Below are 14,639 nucleotides of genomic sequence, written 5' to 3'. Positions count from 1 at the left end.
AGGGATGTGCTGGCTCTGGAGAGGGTCCAGAGGAGGTTTACAAGAATGATCCCAGGAATGAGTGGGTTAACATACGATGAGCGTTTGTCGGCACTGGGCCTGTACTCGCTGGAGTTTAGGAGGATGAGGGGGGACCTTATTGAAACATCCAGAATAGTGAAAGGCTTGGATAGAGTGGATGTGGGAGAGTCTAGGACCAGAGGTCACAGCCTCAGAATTAAAGGACATTCTTTTAGGAAGGAGATGAGGAGGAATTTCTTTAGTCAGACGGTGGTGAATCTGTGGAACTCGTTGCCACAGGAGGCTGTGGAGGCCAAGCCAGTGGATATTTTTAAGGCGGAGATAGATAGATTCTTGATTAGTACGGGTGTCCAGGGTTACGGGGAGAAGGCAGGAGAATGGGGTTTGGAGGGAGAGATAGATCAGCCATGATTGAATGGTGGAGTAGACTTGATGGGCCAAATGGCCTAATTCTGTTCCTATCACTTATGAACTTATGATCTTATGCTGTGATGATCTCACTAACCATGGTCTGTCTTCCTCTCCGCAGTCACTCCGTTGGCACATTGAACTCCAGCCCTGGGCCAGTCCACAACACTCCTTGGAGGAAGAGGCTGCTCGTTTCTTGGTTTACATCAGCACCACTCAGGTGGGCAGTGAGTCTAGTTTATTGTCACGTGTACCGAGGTACGGGTATTAGGCCCAGGGGGAGCTGTAGGACAGACACTGTAGGACAGACGCTGTAGGCCCAGACACTGTAGGCCCGGACGCTGTAGGCCCTGGGGGAGCTGTAGGCCCGGGGGGAGCTGTAGGCCCGGACGCTGTAGGCCCGGACGCTGTAGGCCCGGACGCTGTAGGCACGGACGCTGTAGGCCCGGACGCTGTAGGCCCGGACGCTGTAGGCCCGGACAGTTTAGGTCCCGATACTCTAGGTTTACGACATTTTAGCTCCGGACAGTCTAGGTCGGTAGGCCCAGGCGCCGCCTAATGGAGGGTGCGTAGCAACCCGCCTCCCGTCCCGGGCGGCCGCCATTGGTGGAGCAGGAGCACGTGGCCGCTGGCTGGGTGAGGTGACGAGGGACGCAGGGCGGTGACGTCACCCTTTGTCCCTTATTCGGGAGTGAGGAAGTTGGCAACCCTACTAATACGGGACACGGGCGGTCCCGTACAATACAAACTAATTTGGCCCAAAATATGGGATGTCCCGGCTAATACGGGGCAGTTGGCAACACGACGTGCTAACCAGCCAGCGGAAAGACAATACATGATTACAATTATCTCGAGACAGGCCACCTCTCCATGTTATCCAAAGGTGCCATCTAACCTGCTGAGTTACTCCAGTACTTTGTCTCTCTCAGTGTTCAGCGTGGAACGACCTGTAATGAATATGACAGATTTTTTTTAGTTTAGTTTAGTTTAGAGATACTTCACGAAAACAGGCCCTTCGGCCCACCGAGTCTGCGCCGACCAGCGATCCCCGCACACTAACACTATTCTGCACACGCGATTTTACATTTACACCAAGCCAACTAACCTACAAAACTGTAGTGTAAGTCTTTGAAGTGTGGGAGGAAACCAAAGATCCCGGAGAAAACCCACGCAGGTCACATAGAAACATAGAAACATAGACAATAGGTGCAGGAGTAGGCCATTCGGCCCTTCGAGCCTGCACCGCCATTCAATATGATCATGGCTGATCATCCAGCTCAGTAACCTGTACCTGCCTTCTCTCCATACCCCCTGATCCCTTTAGCCACAAGGGCCACATCTAACTCCCTCTTAAATATAGCCAATGAACTGGCCTCAACTACCTTCTGTGGCAGAGAATTCCACAGATTCACCACTCTCTGTGTGAAAAAAAACTTTCTCATCTCGGTCCTAAAGGACTTCCCCCTTATCCTTAAACTGTGACCCCTTGTTCTGGACTTCTCCAACATCGGGAACAATCTTCCCGCATCTCGCCTGTCCAACCCCTTAAGAATTTAAATGTTTCTATAAGATCCCCCCTCAGTCTTCTAAATTCCAGCGAGTATAAGCCGAGTCTATCCAGTCTTTCTTCATATGAAAGTCCTGCCATCCCAGGGATCAATCTAGAATGTCTTTCCTCAGATTAGGAGACCATACAAATCAGGGAGAACGTACAAACTCCGTACAGACAGCACCCATAATCGGGATTGAACCCGGGTCTTTGGCGCTGTACGTGCTGTAAGGAAACAACTCAACCGCTGTGCCACCGTGCCACCTTAACGTAATAGGCTAAATGACCTCATTCTGCTCCTATCACTAATGAACCTGTGTTTGGTGTAAGGTAAGAATGGCATTAACAGACCGCATCGAGACTTGATGGGCTAAATAGCCTAATTCTGCTCCTATTACTTATGAAGTCGAATCCACCATTCAATCATGGCTGATTTTTCTTTCCCTCTCAACCCCATTCTCCTGCCTTCTCCCCGTAACCCCGGGCTCCCCTCTCATGTAGGGGCATTTATGGCGTGCCTCTCTCCTAACCTGGGGCAATTAGGACCGGACACCATCAGTGTCCCCCCACTTGCTGTGAATGAACAGGGGAGGCTGGGGGTGTAGATGTGGCCTGGATAGAGTGGAGACCTCATTGAAACTCATCGAACAGCGAAAGGCCTGGATAGAGTGGGTGTGGAGTGGATGTTTCCAATAGTGGGAGAGTCTAGGGCCAGAGGGCACAGTCTCAGAATTAAAGGACGTTCCTTTAGGAAGGAGATGAGGAGGAATTTAGTAAGTCAGAGGGTGGTGAACCTGTGGAATTCATTGCCACAGAAGGCTATGGAGGCCAAGTCAGTGGATATTTTTAAGGCAGAGATAGATAGATAGATTCGTGATTAGTGCGGGTGTCAGGGGTTATGGGGAGAAACATAGAAACAAAGAAAATAGGTGCAGGAGGAGGCCATTCGGCCCTTTGAGCCAGCACCGCCCATTCATTGTGATCATGGCTGATCATCCACGATCAGTAACCCATGCCTGCCTTCTCCCCATATCCCTTGATTCTGCTATCCCCTAGAGCTCTATCTAACTCTCCTTTACATCCATCCAATGAATTGGTCTCCACTGCCCTCTGTGGCAGAGAATTCCACAGATTCACAACTCTCTGGGTGAAAAAGTTTTTTCTCGCCTCAGTTTTAAATGGCCTCCCCTTTATTCTTATCGTCGTGGCGATCCCCAGGAGGTCGAGGATGATGGTCTACGTTCTGATGTCAGAACGAAGACGCCTGTGCGTGTGTTTGTTTAACATGTACTTGATGTTGCACTCTTACAGAAGGCAGGAGAATGGGGTTAGGAGGGTGAGATAGATCGGCCACGGTTGAATGGCGGGGTAGACTCGACGGGCCGAATGGCCTACCTCTGCTCCTCTCACCTCTGACGTCTGGGCGTGGGCAGTGTCTCACCCAGTGGTCTCACATTGTGTCAGGAGTGGGCTGGGACTGCAGCTGGTCGCAGACAGCTGGGTGCAGAATGTTCAGCTCCCACGATGGATCCCCAAAGAACTGCCAAGTTACTTTGGCCGACTTGCTTTTGCTCTCACGCTGATGGCACGTCACAGTTGCACCTGCTCCAAACCTGCAGGAAGGTTTACACCGGAGATAGACACAAAGTGCCGGAGTAACTCAGCGGGTCAGGCAGCATCTGTGGAGAGAAGGAATGGGTGACGTTTGGGGTCGAGACCCTTCTTCAGACTGCAATGTCCCTCGTCTTACCGTCAGCTTCAGATTTAGTTTAATTTAGTTTAGAGATACAGCGTGGAAACTGGCCCTTCAGCCCACCGCGTCCGCGCCGACCAGCGATCCCCGCACACTAACACTATCCTACACACGCACTACGGACAATTTACAATTCTACTAAGCCAATTAACCTACAAATCTGTACGTCTTTGGAGTGTGGGAGGAAACCGAAGATCTCGGAGAAAACCCACGCAGGTCACGGGGAGAAGGTACAAACTCCGTACAGGCGGCGCCCGTAGTCGGGATGGAACCCGGGTCTCCGGCGCTGTGAGGCAGCAACTCTACCGCTGCCTTACCGTGCTGGCCTTGATGTCCCAGCTCTGAACCCACCGAGCAAAACCCAATGTGCTGCGGGAACTCAGGTCAGGCTGTCTGAAGAAGGGTCTCGACCCGAAACGTCACCCATTCCTTCTCTCCCGAGATGCTGCCTGACCCGCTGAGTTGCTCCGGCATTTTGTGTTTACCCGACATTCTCTCCTTATCTGATGCACTTTCTGACCTTTTCACTGTAGTTTAGTTGAGTTTAGTGTATTGTCACGTGTACCGAGGTACAGTGAAAAGCTTTTGTTGCGTGCTAACCAGTCTGTGGAAAGACAACACACAATTACAATCGAGCCGTCCGCAGTGTACAGATACGTGACAAAGGGAATAACGTTTAGTGCAAGATAAAGCCAGCAAAGTCCGACTAAAGATAGTTCAAAGGTCTCCAATGGGGGAGATGGTAGGTCAAGTTTGCAGATGACACAAAGCTGGGTGGCAGTGTGAACTGCGAAGAGGATAGACAATAGACAATAGGTGCAGGAGGAGGCCATTCGGCCCTTCGAGCCAGCACCATCATTCAATGTGATCATGGCTGATCATTCTCAATCAGTGCAACGTTCCTGCCTTCTCCCCATACCCCCTGACTCCGTTATCCTTAAGAGCTCTATCTAGCTCTCTCTTGAATGCATTCAGAGAATTGGCCTCCACTGCCTTCTGAGGCAGAGAATTCCACAGATTCACAACTCTGACTGAAAAAGTTTTTCCTCGTCTCCTGTCTAAATGGCCTACCCCTTATTCTTAAATTGTGGCCCCTTGTTCTGGACTCCCCCAACATTGGGAACATGTTTCCTGCCTCTAACGTGTCCAACCCCTTAATAATCTTATACGTTTCGATAAGATCTCCTCTCATCCTTCTAAATTCCAGTGTATACAAGCCTAGTCGCTCCAGTCTTTCAACATATGACAGTCCCGGATGCTATGAGGTTGCAGGGTGACTTGGACATGTTGGGTGAGTGGGCAGATGCGTGGCAGATGCAGTATAATATAGATAAATGTGAGGTTATCCACTTTGGCGGCAAGAACAAGGAGGCAAATTATTGTCTCAAGGTGTCAGATTAGGAAAAAGGGAAGTGCAACGAGACCTGGGTGTCCTTGTACACCAGTCACTGAAAGTAAACATGCAGGTACAGCAGGCAGTGAAGAAAGCTAATGGCATGTTGGCCTTCATAACGAGAGGATTTCATTATAGGAGTAAAGAGGTTCTTCTGCAGTTGTACAGGGCCCTGGTGAAACCACATCTGGAGTATTGTGTACAGTTTTGGTCTCCTAATTTGAGGAAGGACATCCTTGCTATTGAGGGCATGCAGCGTAGGTTTACGAGGTTAATTCCTGGGATGGCGGGACTGTCATATGAGGAAAGATTGGAGAGACTGGGCTTGTATTCACTGTAATTTAGAAGGATGAGAGGGGATCTAATAAAAAAAACATATAAAATTATAAAATGACTGGACAAGCTAGATGCAGGAAAAATGTTCCCAATGTTGGGCGAGTCCAGAACCAGGGGCCACAGTCTAAGAATAAAGGGGAGGCCATTTAAAACTAAGATGAGAAAAAACTTTTTCACCCAGAGAGTTGTGAATTTGTGGAATTCTCTGCCACAGAAGGCAGTGGAGGCCAATTCACTGGATGAATTTAAAAGAGAGTTAGATAGAGCTCTAGGGGCTAGTGGAATCAAGGGGTATGGGGAGAAGGCAGGCACGGGTTATTGATTGTGGACGATCAGCCATGATCACAATGAATGGTGATCGTATCACTGACCAACATCATTGGACATTGGTCAGTGATGTGTGACTGATGCTAACATTAAAGGTCTGCCGGTTGTCAGAGGATTTATGGTTTATTTAAGTCCAAGCATCTGTGGAAAACCAATTTACAGCTAAACAACACTTATCACAAAGTGTGGTGTGTGTATGGAACAAGCTGCCAGAGGAGGTAGTTGAGGCTGGGACTACGTTTAAGAAACAGTTGGACAGGTACATGGATAGGACAGGTTTGGAGGTCGATGGACCAAATGCAGGCAGGTGGGACTGGAGTAGATGGAACATGTTGGCCGGTGTGGGCCAGTTGGGCCGAAGGGCCTCTTTCCACACTGTATCTCTCTATGATTCTATCTCCATGGCAACTGCGATCACACGCTATCGGCGATATTCCCTTCCTCTGATAAAGGTCTCGACTCGAAACATCTCCTGCCCATTGCCCCACAGATGCTGCCTGACCTGCTGAGTTCTTCCGGCACTTCGTGTTTCGATCACGACGCATTTCCTTGTGTCTCTCTTTCTCATACCCAGCTCTCAATAGACAATAGACAATAGGTGCAGGAGGAGGCCATTCGGCCCTTCGAGCCATCACCGCCATTCAATGTAATCATGGCTGATCATTCTCAATCAGTACCCCGTTCCTGCCTTCTCCCCATACCCCCTGACTACGCTATCCTTAAGAGCTCTATCTAACTCTCTCTTGAATGCATTCAGAGAATTGGCCTCCACTGCCTTCTGAGGCAGAGAATTCCACAGATTCACAACTCTCTGACTGAAATTTTTTTTCCTCATCTCAGTTCTAAATGGCCTACCCCTTATTCTTAAACTGTGGCCCCTTGTTCTGGACTCCCCCAACATTGGGAACATGTTTCCTGCCTCCAACGTGTCCAACCCCTTAATAATCTTATACGTTTCGATAAGATCTCCTCTCATCCTCTCCTCTCATCAGCTCATGAGTTCTGTATCTCTTGCTTAGTTTAGTTTAGTTTTGGAGATACAGCGCGGAAACAGGCCCTTCGGCCCACCGGGTCCACGCCGACCAGCGATCCCCACACATTAACACTATTCTACACCCACTAGCGACAATTTTTACATTTACCCAGCCAATTAACCTACATATCTATATGCTTTTGGAGTGTGGGAGGAAACCGGCGATCTCAGAAAAAAAGCCAGGCAGGTGAACGTGCAAACTGCACAGAGACAGCACCCGTGGTCGGGATGGAACCCGGGTCTCCGGCGCTGCATTCGCTGTAAGGCAGCAACTCTACCGCTGACCGCCCGATGGGAGGGGAGGGAGGAGGGAGTGACTGGGGTGAGAGTAAGTCCTTGATCACCCATTCTGCTGGCCTTGCTGAGGCAGCGCGAGCTGTGGATGGGGGTCATGGAAGGGGAGGTTGAGTAACCCTGGGGCACCTCATGTCCTTGCAACACCAGCTGAAGAATGAAGGAGTCCAACAGCTGGATGGGCACTTGGCCAGACTTGGGATGAGTGCTCGCATGAGTCTCCACATCTGCACAATGTCACATGCTGCTGTGGGTAACATGCACATACCAGAGTCATAGAGTCATAGAATCATACTGCGTGGAAAAGCAGGCGGAGATAGATAGATTCTTGATTAGTGCGTGTGTCAGGGGTTAAACATGGAAACATATAAACTAGGTGCAGGAGGAGGCCCTTTGGCCCTTCTAGCCAGCACCGCCATTCATTGTGATCATGGCTGATCATCCACAATCAGTAACCCGTGCCTGCCTTCTCCCCATATCCCTTGATTCCGCTAGCCCCTAGAGCTCTATCTAACTCTCTTTTAAATCCATCCAGTGAATTGGCCTCCACTGCCCTCTGTGGCAGAGAATTCCACAAATTCACAACTCTCTGGGTGAAAAAGCTTTTTCTCACCTCAGTTTTAAATGGCCTCCCCTTCATTCTTAGACTGTGTGGCTCCCTGGTTCTGGACTCCCCCAACATTGGGAACATGTTTCCATCATCTAGCTTGTCCAGTCCTTTTATAATTTTGTACGTCTCTATAAGATCTCCTCTCATCCTTCTAAATTCCAGTTTACGGTCTGAAGAAGGGTCTCGACCCGAAACGTCACCCATTCCTTCTCTCCCGAGATGCTGCCTGACCTGCTCAGTTACTCCAGCATTTTGTGAAATAAATACCTTCGGTTTGTACCAGCATCTGCAGTTATTTTCTTACACTGACAGTTTAATCTATATACTAAAACTCTCGTTTGTTTGTTTGTTTGTTTGTTTGTTCCTGAACTACAGCCAAAACGGTGCACGATAGCGCGACAATGTTAGGCCCCACCTTACTCACCGTCGTCCCTTTGGTGCTAATGGAAGAAGTTTCATTGAAATATTTTTAAAGTTATTCACATTTTAAAGTTTAAATCTATCTCCTAGGGAGGGGGGAGAGGGAGGGAGGGAGTGGGAGGGGGGAGGATAAGGGGGATGGAGTGGGGGGGAAGGGAAGGGGGAAGGGGGAGGGGAAGGGGAGGGAGGGGAGAGGGGGAGGAGAGGTTTGGGCCCGATGGGTCCACTTGTTCTAGTTTAGAGATATCAATAGTCAATAGTCAATAGTTGTTTATTTGTCACAACCACATAAATGTGTAGTGAAATGGAACATTACCCGCAGTTAAACAATAAGACCAATAAGATTAATCAATAAAAATGCAATAACACATACAATCACAACTAACACCAAACAAAAAGAAACATCCATCACAGTGAGTCTCCTCCAGTCCCTCCTCACTGTGATGGAAGGCCAGAATGTCTTTTTCTCTTCCCCTGCCGTCTTCTCCCGCGGTCAGGCTGTTGGATTTGCCACGTCGGGGCGGTCGGGGCTCCCGATATTGAAGCCCCCGCTGGGCGGTGAAAAATCCCGCGGCCTATTCCAGGCCGCGCCGGACGGTGAAAGGTCCGCGGCGGGCCGACCCAAGCCCCGCGATTCGGGGCGGGCGAACACGCTGCCGCTGCCGGAGCCGGAGCTCCCGATGTCGGCCCCCACCCAGGGGCCTGCGGGCTTCCGACGTCCACGCGGCCCGCGCCGGAGCCTCCGGAGATGAGTCGCAGCCGTTCCCGCAGCATCCGCAGGCAGCCAGTGCCGCAGGTGGTGAGTCCGGACCGCGGGCTCTGCGAACCAGAGACCCAGGTGGTCCCAGGTGCATGGCCGGTGGTAGGCCGCAACGGGAACGGAGACACGACACAGAACAAAGGTCGCTTTGGATTAGCACAGAGTCCGCACCGACCAGCGATCCCCGCACATTAACACCAACCTACACTGGGACACTGGTTTACATTTATACCAAGCCAATTAGCCTACAAACCTGTACGTCGTTGGAGTGTGGGAGGAAACCGAAGATCTCGGGGAACAACCACGCAGGTCACGGGGAGAACGTACCAACTCCGTACAGACGGCGCCCGTAGTCGGGATGGGACCTGGGTCTTTGGCGCTGTGAGGCAGCAACTCTACCGCTGTGCCACCGTGCCGCACTGGCATTCCCTGGCATCTGGATCAGGCTTCCAGCATCTGCAAGTCTTTTATTTTCAACTAGACCAAGTGGACCCGTTGGGCCCAAACCTCTCCTGCATTGGAGCAGCACCTTCCCCTCCCCCCCTCCCCTCTCTCCACAACCCCCCCTTCCCTCTCCCTTCTCCCCCACTCCCCCCTTCCCCCCTCCCTCCCTCCTCCCCTCCCTCCCTCCTCCCCTCCCCCTCCTTTTAAACTTTAAAATGTGAATAACTTAAAAAATATAAGACCGGTTTCAATAAAACTACTTGCATTATCACTAAAGTGACGATGGTGAACAAGGTGGGCCTAAAATTGTCGGGCTATCGTGTACTGGTTTGGCTGAAGTTCAGTCACAAACAAGATAACAAACGAGAGTTTTAGTTATATAGATAATGCGAAAAGTTTGGTGAGAAGTTTTGGAAGGAACGCCCTTGGGTTGGTGATATTGGACGCGCAGTTCTGCTTCGAGAAAGTTCATCCAGATTGCTTTAAGGCTGAGCTGTTACATGACCTCACTCACGCCTCGGAAATTAGTTTAATGCTTTCAACGTGATCTCCAGAGAAACGTTCTCCCTGACAGCTCATCACTCACTGGCCAAGGCACTGGGAATCCTCCAGCGTAGAGTTACTCTGTCAGTGAGCTTTCATAGAGAGAGGCAGGACGTGAAAACAGGCCCTTCAGCCCATCCAATCCATGCTGACCTTTACTCTAATCGTTCAAAGCAGCACGGTGGCGCAGCGGTAGAGTTGCTGCCTCACAGCGCCAGAGACCCGGGTTCCATCCCGACTACGGGTGCTGTCTGTACGGAGTTATATAGAAACATAGAAAGGCTCGAAGGGCCGAATGGCCTCCTCCTGCACCTATTGTCTATTGTAAAATAGGTGCAGGAGGAGGCCATTTGGCCCTGCGAGCCAGCACCGCCATTCATGATGATCATGGCTGATCATTCTCAATCAGTAACCCATGCCTGCCTTCTCCCCACATCCCTTGATTCCACTAGCCCCTAGAGCTCTATCTAACTCTCTCTCAAATTCATCCAGTGAATTGGCCTCCACTGCCCTCTGTGGCAGAGAATTCCACAAATTCACAACTCTATGGGTGAAAAAGTTTCTTCTCATCTCAGTTTTAAATGGCCTCCCCTTTATTCTAAGACTGTGGCCCCCTGTTTCTGGTCTAAAGAAGGTCTTCCAATCTGAAGGAGGCGAGACCAAACGCAGGCTCGGCGATCGTTTCGCTCAACACCTTCGCTCAGTCCGCCTTAACCAACCTGATCTCCCGGTGGCTCAGCACTTCAACTCCCCCTCCCACTCCCAGTCTGTCCTGGGCCTCCTCCAGTGTCATGGTGAGGCCCAGCACAAATTGGAGGAACAGCACCTCATATTTCGCTTGGGCAGCTTACACCCCAGCGGTATGAACATTGACTTCTCTAACTTTAGATAGTTCCTCTGTTCCCCTCCCCCTTCCCAGTTCTCCCACTAGTCTTCCTGTCACCAACTGCATCCTTTCTTTGTCCCCCCCCCCCCCCCGACATCAGTCTGAAGAAGGGTCTCGACCCGAAACGTCACCCATTCCTTCTCTCCTGAGATGCTGCCAGACCTGCTGAGTTACTCCAGCATTTTGATACTTTCCATCTGTACCAGCATCTGCAGTTATTTTCCTACACAGCATTGTGATGTGGAATGAGATCATTTTGCCACTCCTCATGTTGAAACCTACCCTGACTTTATCCTTAGTCACAATCCCTGGAGCAGCTCACACTAACAGACTGGGACTGGGACTGGGACTGCACCAAATTCATCTCCAGCCAAGAACTTTAGGGGAAAAAATCATTCTGGCAGGAAAACTGGCCAAAGAAACAGTTTTCAATGAAAGCCCAATTAAATTGACTGCCTTCAGTGTCACTGCAATATATGAGTCGGGGAAAAAAACTGCAGATGCTGGTTGAAATCGAAGGCAGACACAAAATGCCGGAGTAACTCAGCGGGTCAGGCAGCATCTCTGGAGAGAAGGAATGGGTGACGTTTCGGGTCGAGACCCTTCTTCAGACTGATGTCGGGGGAGGGGGCGGGACAAAGATAGGATGTAGTCGGAGACAGGAAGACTGGTGGGAGAACTGGGAAGGGGGAGGGGATGGAGAGAGAAAGCAGGAACTATCTGAAGTTGGAGAAGTCAATGTTGATACCGCTGGGGTATAAACTACCCAAGCGAAATATGAGGTGCTGTTCCTCCAATTTGCGCTGGGCCTCACTCTGACAATGGAGGAGGCCCAGGACAGACCCGCTGAGTTACTCCAGCATTTTGTGAAATAAATACCTTCGATTTGTACCAGCATCTGCAGTTATTTTCTTACACTAAGAATCTATCTATCTCTGCCTTAAAAATATCCACTGACTTGGCCTCCACAGCCTTCTGTGGCAATGAATCCCACAGATTCACCACCCTCTGACTAAAGAAGTTCCTCCTCATCTCCTTCCTAAAGGTAGGTCCTTTTATGCTGAGGATAGATCAGAGTTGTAATAAAGGCCTATGGAATGCTTGCCTCCATTAGTTGGGGCATTCGGAGTCAGGAGGCATTAAGCTGGAAAGGATGTTGCCTGGACTCGAGGCTCTGAGCTCCAGGGAGAGGTTGAGCAGGCTGGGACTCTTCCCTGGAGTGCAGGAGGATGAGGGGTAATGTTTTAGAGGTGTACAAAATCATGAGGGGGAATAGATAGGGCGAATGCAGTCTTTCACCCAGAGTAGGGGAATCAAGAACCAGCGGACAGGGGTTTGAGATGAGGGAAAGATTTAATAGGAACTTTTTCACACAGTGGGTGGTGAATCTATGGAACGAGCTGCCGGAGGAGGTAGCTGAGGCTGGGACTATCGCAACGTTGAAGAAACATTTAGACAGGTACATGGATAGGCCGGGTTTAGAGGGATACGGGCCAAATGCAGGCAGGTGGGACTAGTGCAGCTGGGATATGTTGGGCCGGTGTGGGCAAGTTGGGCTGAAGGGCCTGTTTCCACGCTGTGTCACTCTCTGACTACGTGACTGAGTCTCCGTGAGTCTATGACTGGAGGAAAAGTTGAAACCAGTGCTTTACAAAGCGTGGAGGAAGGAAACAGAAAAGGGGTTTCAACTTGAATCTGAAGAAAAGTCCCGACTCGAAACGTCACCTATCCATGTTCTCCACAGATGCTGCCTGACCCGCTGAGTTACTCCAGCACTCTGTGAATCGTCACCTATCCATGTTCTCCACAGATGCTGCCTGACCCGCTGAGTTACTCCAGCACTCTGTGAAACGTCACCTATCCATGTTCTCCACAGATGCTGCCTGACCCGCTGAGTTACTCCAGCACTCTGTGCAACGTCACCTATCCATGTTCTCCACAGATGCTGCCTGACCCGCTGAGTTACTCCAGCACTCTGTGTCTATCTAAAGTGGTTTGCAATCACTACTGAGTGCTGAGGGTAAAGTCACGAGTTAATTTCCAAGCTAACTTTGGAAGTGTAATGTGTCCTTTCCTTTTCAAAGTAGGTCAACGTTGAGTAGAATTATCCTGGATCACAAGGACTGTCGAAGAAAAAATAATTAATCTCTCCTTGGATCAAATTAATTGCACATGTACGTTGTGGCTGGGAGAAGGCTGGCCTTGGTGCAAGTGGCTGGGAGAAGGCTGGCCTTGGTGCAACCCTGAGCTTGAAACCATCAGTCATTCTGCCAGAGGGATGGGGAGGGGATGTGTATGGGGAAAGGGGGAGGAGGACAGGGGGAGGGGGGAGGGGGAAGGGGGAGAGGTGTGAGGGAAGGGAAGAGGGGAAGACAGGGGAAGGAGAAGAAGTGGGGGAGGGGGGGGAGAGGGGGAGGGAAAGAGGGGAGAGGGAAGGGAGAGAGGGGGGGAATAGGGGGGGGGAAGGGAGAGAGGGGGGAAGAGAGGATGGGGTAAGGGAGAGAGGGGGGAATAGGGGAGGGGGGAAGGGGAGAGAGGGGGAGGGCAAGTGAGGGAAGGGAGGGGGAGAGTGGAGGGGGAAGGGAGAGAGGGGGGAAGAGAGGAGAGGGTGGAGAGAGGGGGGAATGGGGGAGGGGAAAGGGGAGAGAGTGAGGGAGGGGAAGTAGGGGGAAGGGAGAGAGAGGGGGGGGAGAGATAGAATTGCCAACTTTCTCATTCCCAAATACGGGACAAGGCGAGATTGCCGCCCCGTGCCCCCCCGTGACCTCACCCAGCCAGGTGGCCATGTGCTCCCGCTCCACCAATGGCGGGCAGCCCGGGCCGGGAGGACGGTTGCTAGGCAACCTCCGTTAGGCGAACACACTCGGCCCCGCTCCCCGAACACACTCCGTTAGCCTACACTGGCCTACGGGCCTACAGTGTCCAGGCCTACAGTGTCCAGGCCTGCAGTGTTCGGGCCTACAGTGTCCAGGCCTGCAGTGTTCGGGCCTACAGTGTCCGGGCCTACAGTGTCCGGCCTACAGTGTTCGGGCCTACACTGTCCGTTCCTACAGCGGCCCCCCTACCCTACAGTGTCCGGGCCTACAGTGTCCGGGCCTACAGTGTCCAGGCCTGCAGTGTTCGGGCCTACAGTGTCCAGGCCTGCAGTGTTCGGGCCTACAGTGTCCGGGCCTACAGTGTTCGGGCCTACACTGTCCGTTCCTACAGCGGGCCCCCTACCCTACAGTGTCCGGGCCTACAGTGTCCCGGGCTACAGTGTCCCGGGCCTACAGTGTCCGGGACTACAGTGTCCGGGCCCACAGTGTCCGGGCCTACAGTGTCCGGGCCTACAGTGTCCGGGCCTACAGTGTCCGGCCTACAGTGTCCGGGCCTACACTGTCCGGACCTACAATGTCCTCTGACTAAACCAAATCCCTCCTCATCTCCTTCCTAAAGGAACGCTGGTCCTAGACTCTCCCCACTAGTGGAAACAATTGTTTGTATGTTTCTATGATTACAATCGAACCATTTACAGTGTACAGATACATGATGAGGGAATAACGTTTTAGTGCAAGGTAAAGCCAGTCAAGTCCGATCAAGTCCGAGGGTCAGCAAAGAGGTGGATTGTAGTTCAGCACTTGGGTCCAGACCTTAGAATTCTCGCTGTCTTCTCCATGTTTTTTCCTTTTAACCTTTTGTTTCGTTGTTCAGCCTTGTCCATGAATAGAACTTCATCCACGGGCAGACGGGGCCTGTTACAAAGGCTTGCCTGAGGAGTAGAAACTGTCAGCTGACAGTGCTTTGTAATTGCCAGTGAAAAGGCTCTTTGTTCACCTGGGCACTGTGCACATCCCTCCCATTCACCGAGGGGGGGGGGCCCCAC

The 14,639-nt window shown here is 51.3% G+C and overlaps 1 protein-coding gene across 1 annotated transcript in view; it reads left to right on the top strand.

The window, feature by feature from the left end:
- The first annotated feature begins 554 nt into the window (after window positions 1-554).
- The window catches only part of mettl24 (methyltransferase like 24), a 27,282-nt gene continuing 13,197 nt past the window's right edge, over window positions 555-14,639 (top strand). Inside the window, exon 1 of the mRNA XM_078399895.1 lies at window positions 555-649. The gene's annotated coding sequence lies outside the window, so the exon portion shown is untranslated. The remainder of the gene's footprint in view (window positions 650-14,639) is intronic.

Source organism: Rhinoraja longicauda, chromosome 5 (genome assembly GCF_053455715.1).
Source record: "Rhinoraja longicauda isolate Sanriku21f chromosome 5, sRhiLon1.1, whole genome shotgun sequence".
Lineage (NCBI taxonomy): Eukaryota > Metazoa > Chordata > Chondrichthyes > Rajiformes > Arhynchobatidae > Rhinoraja > Rhinoraja longicauda.
Note: the sequence above shows the minus strand (reverse complement) of the source record. Positions and strands in the feature narration are given on the sequence as shown.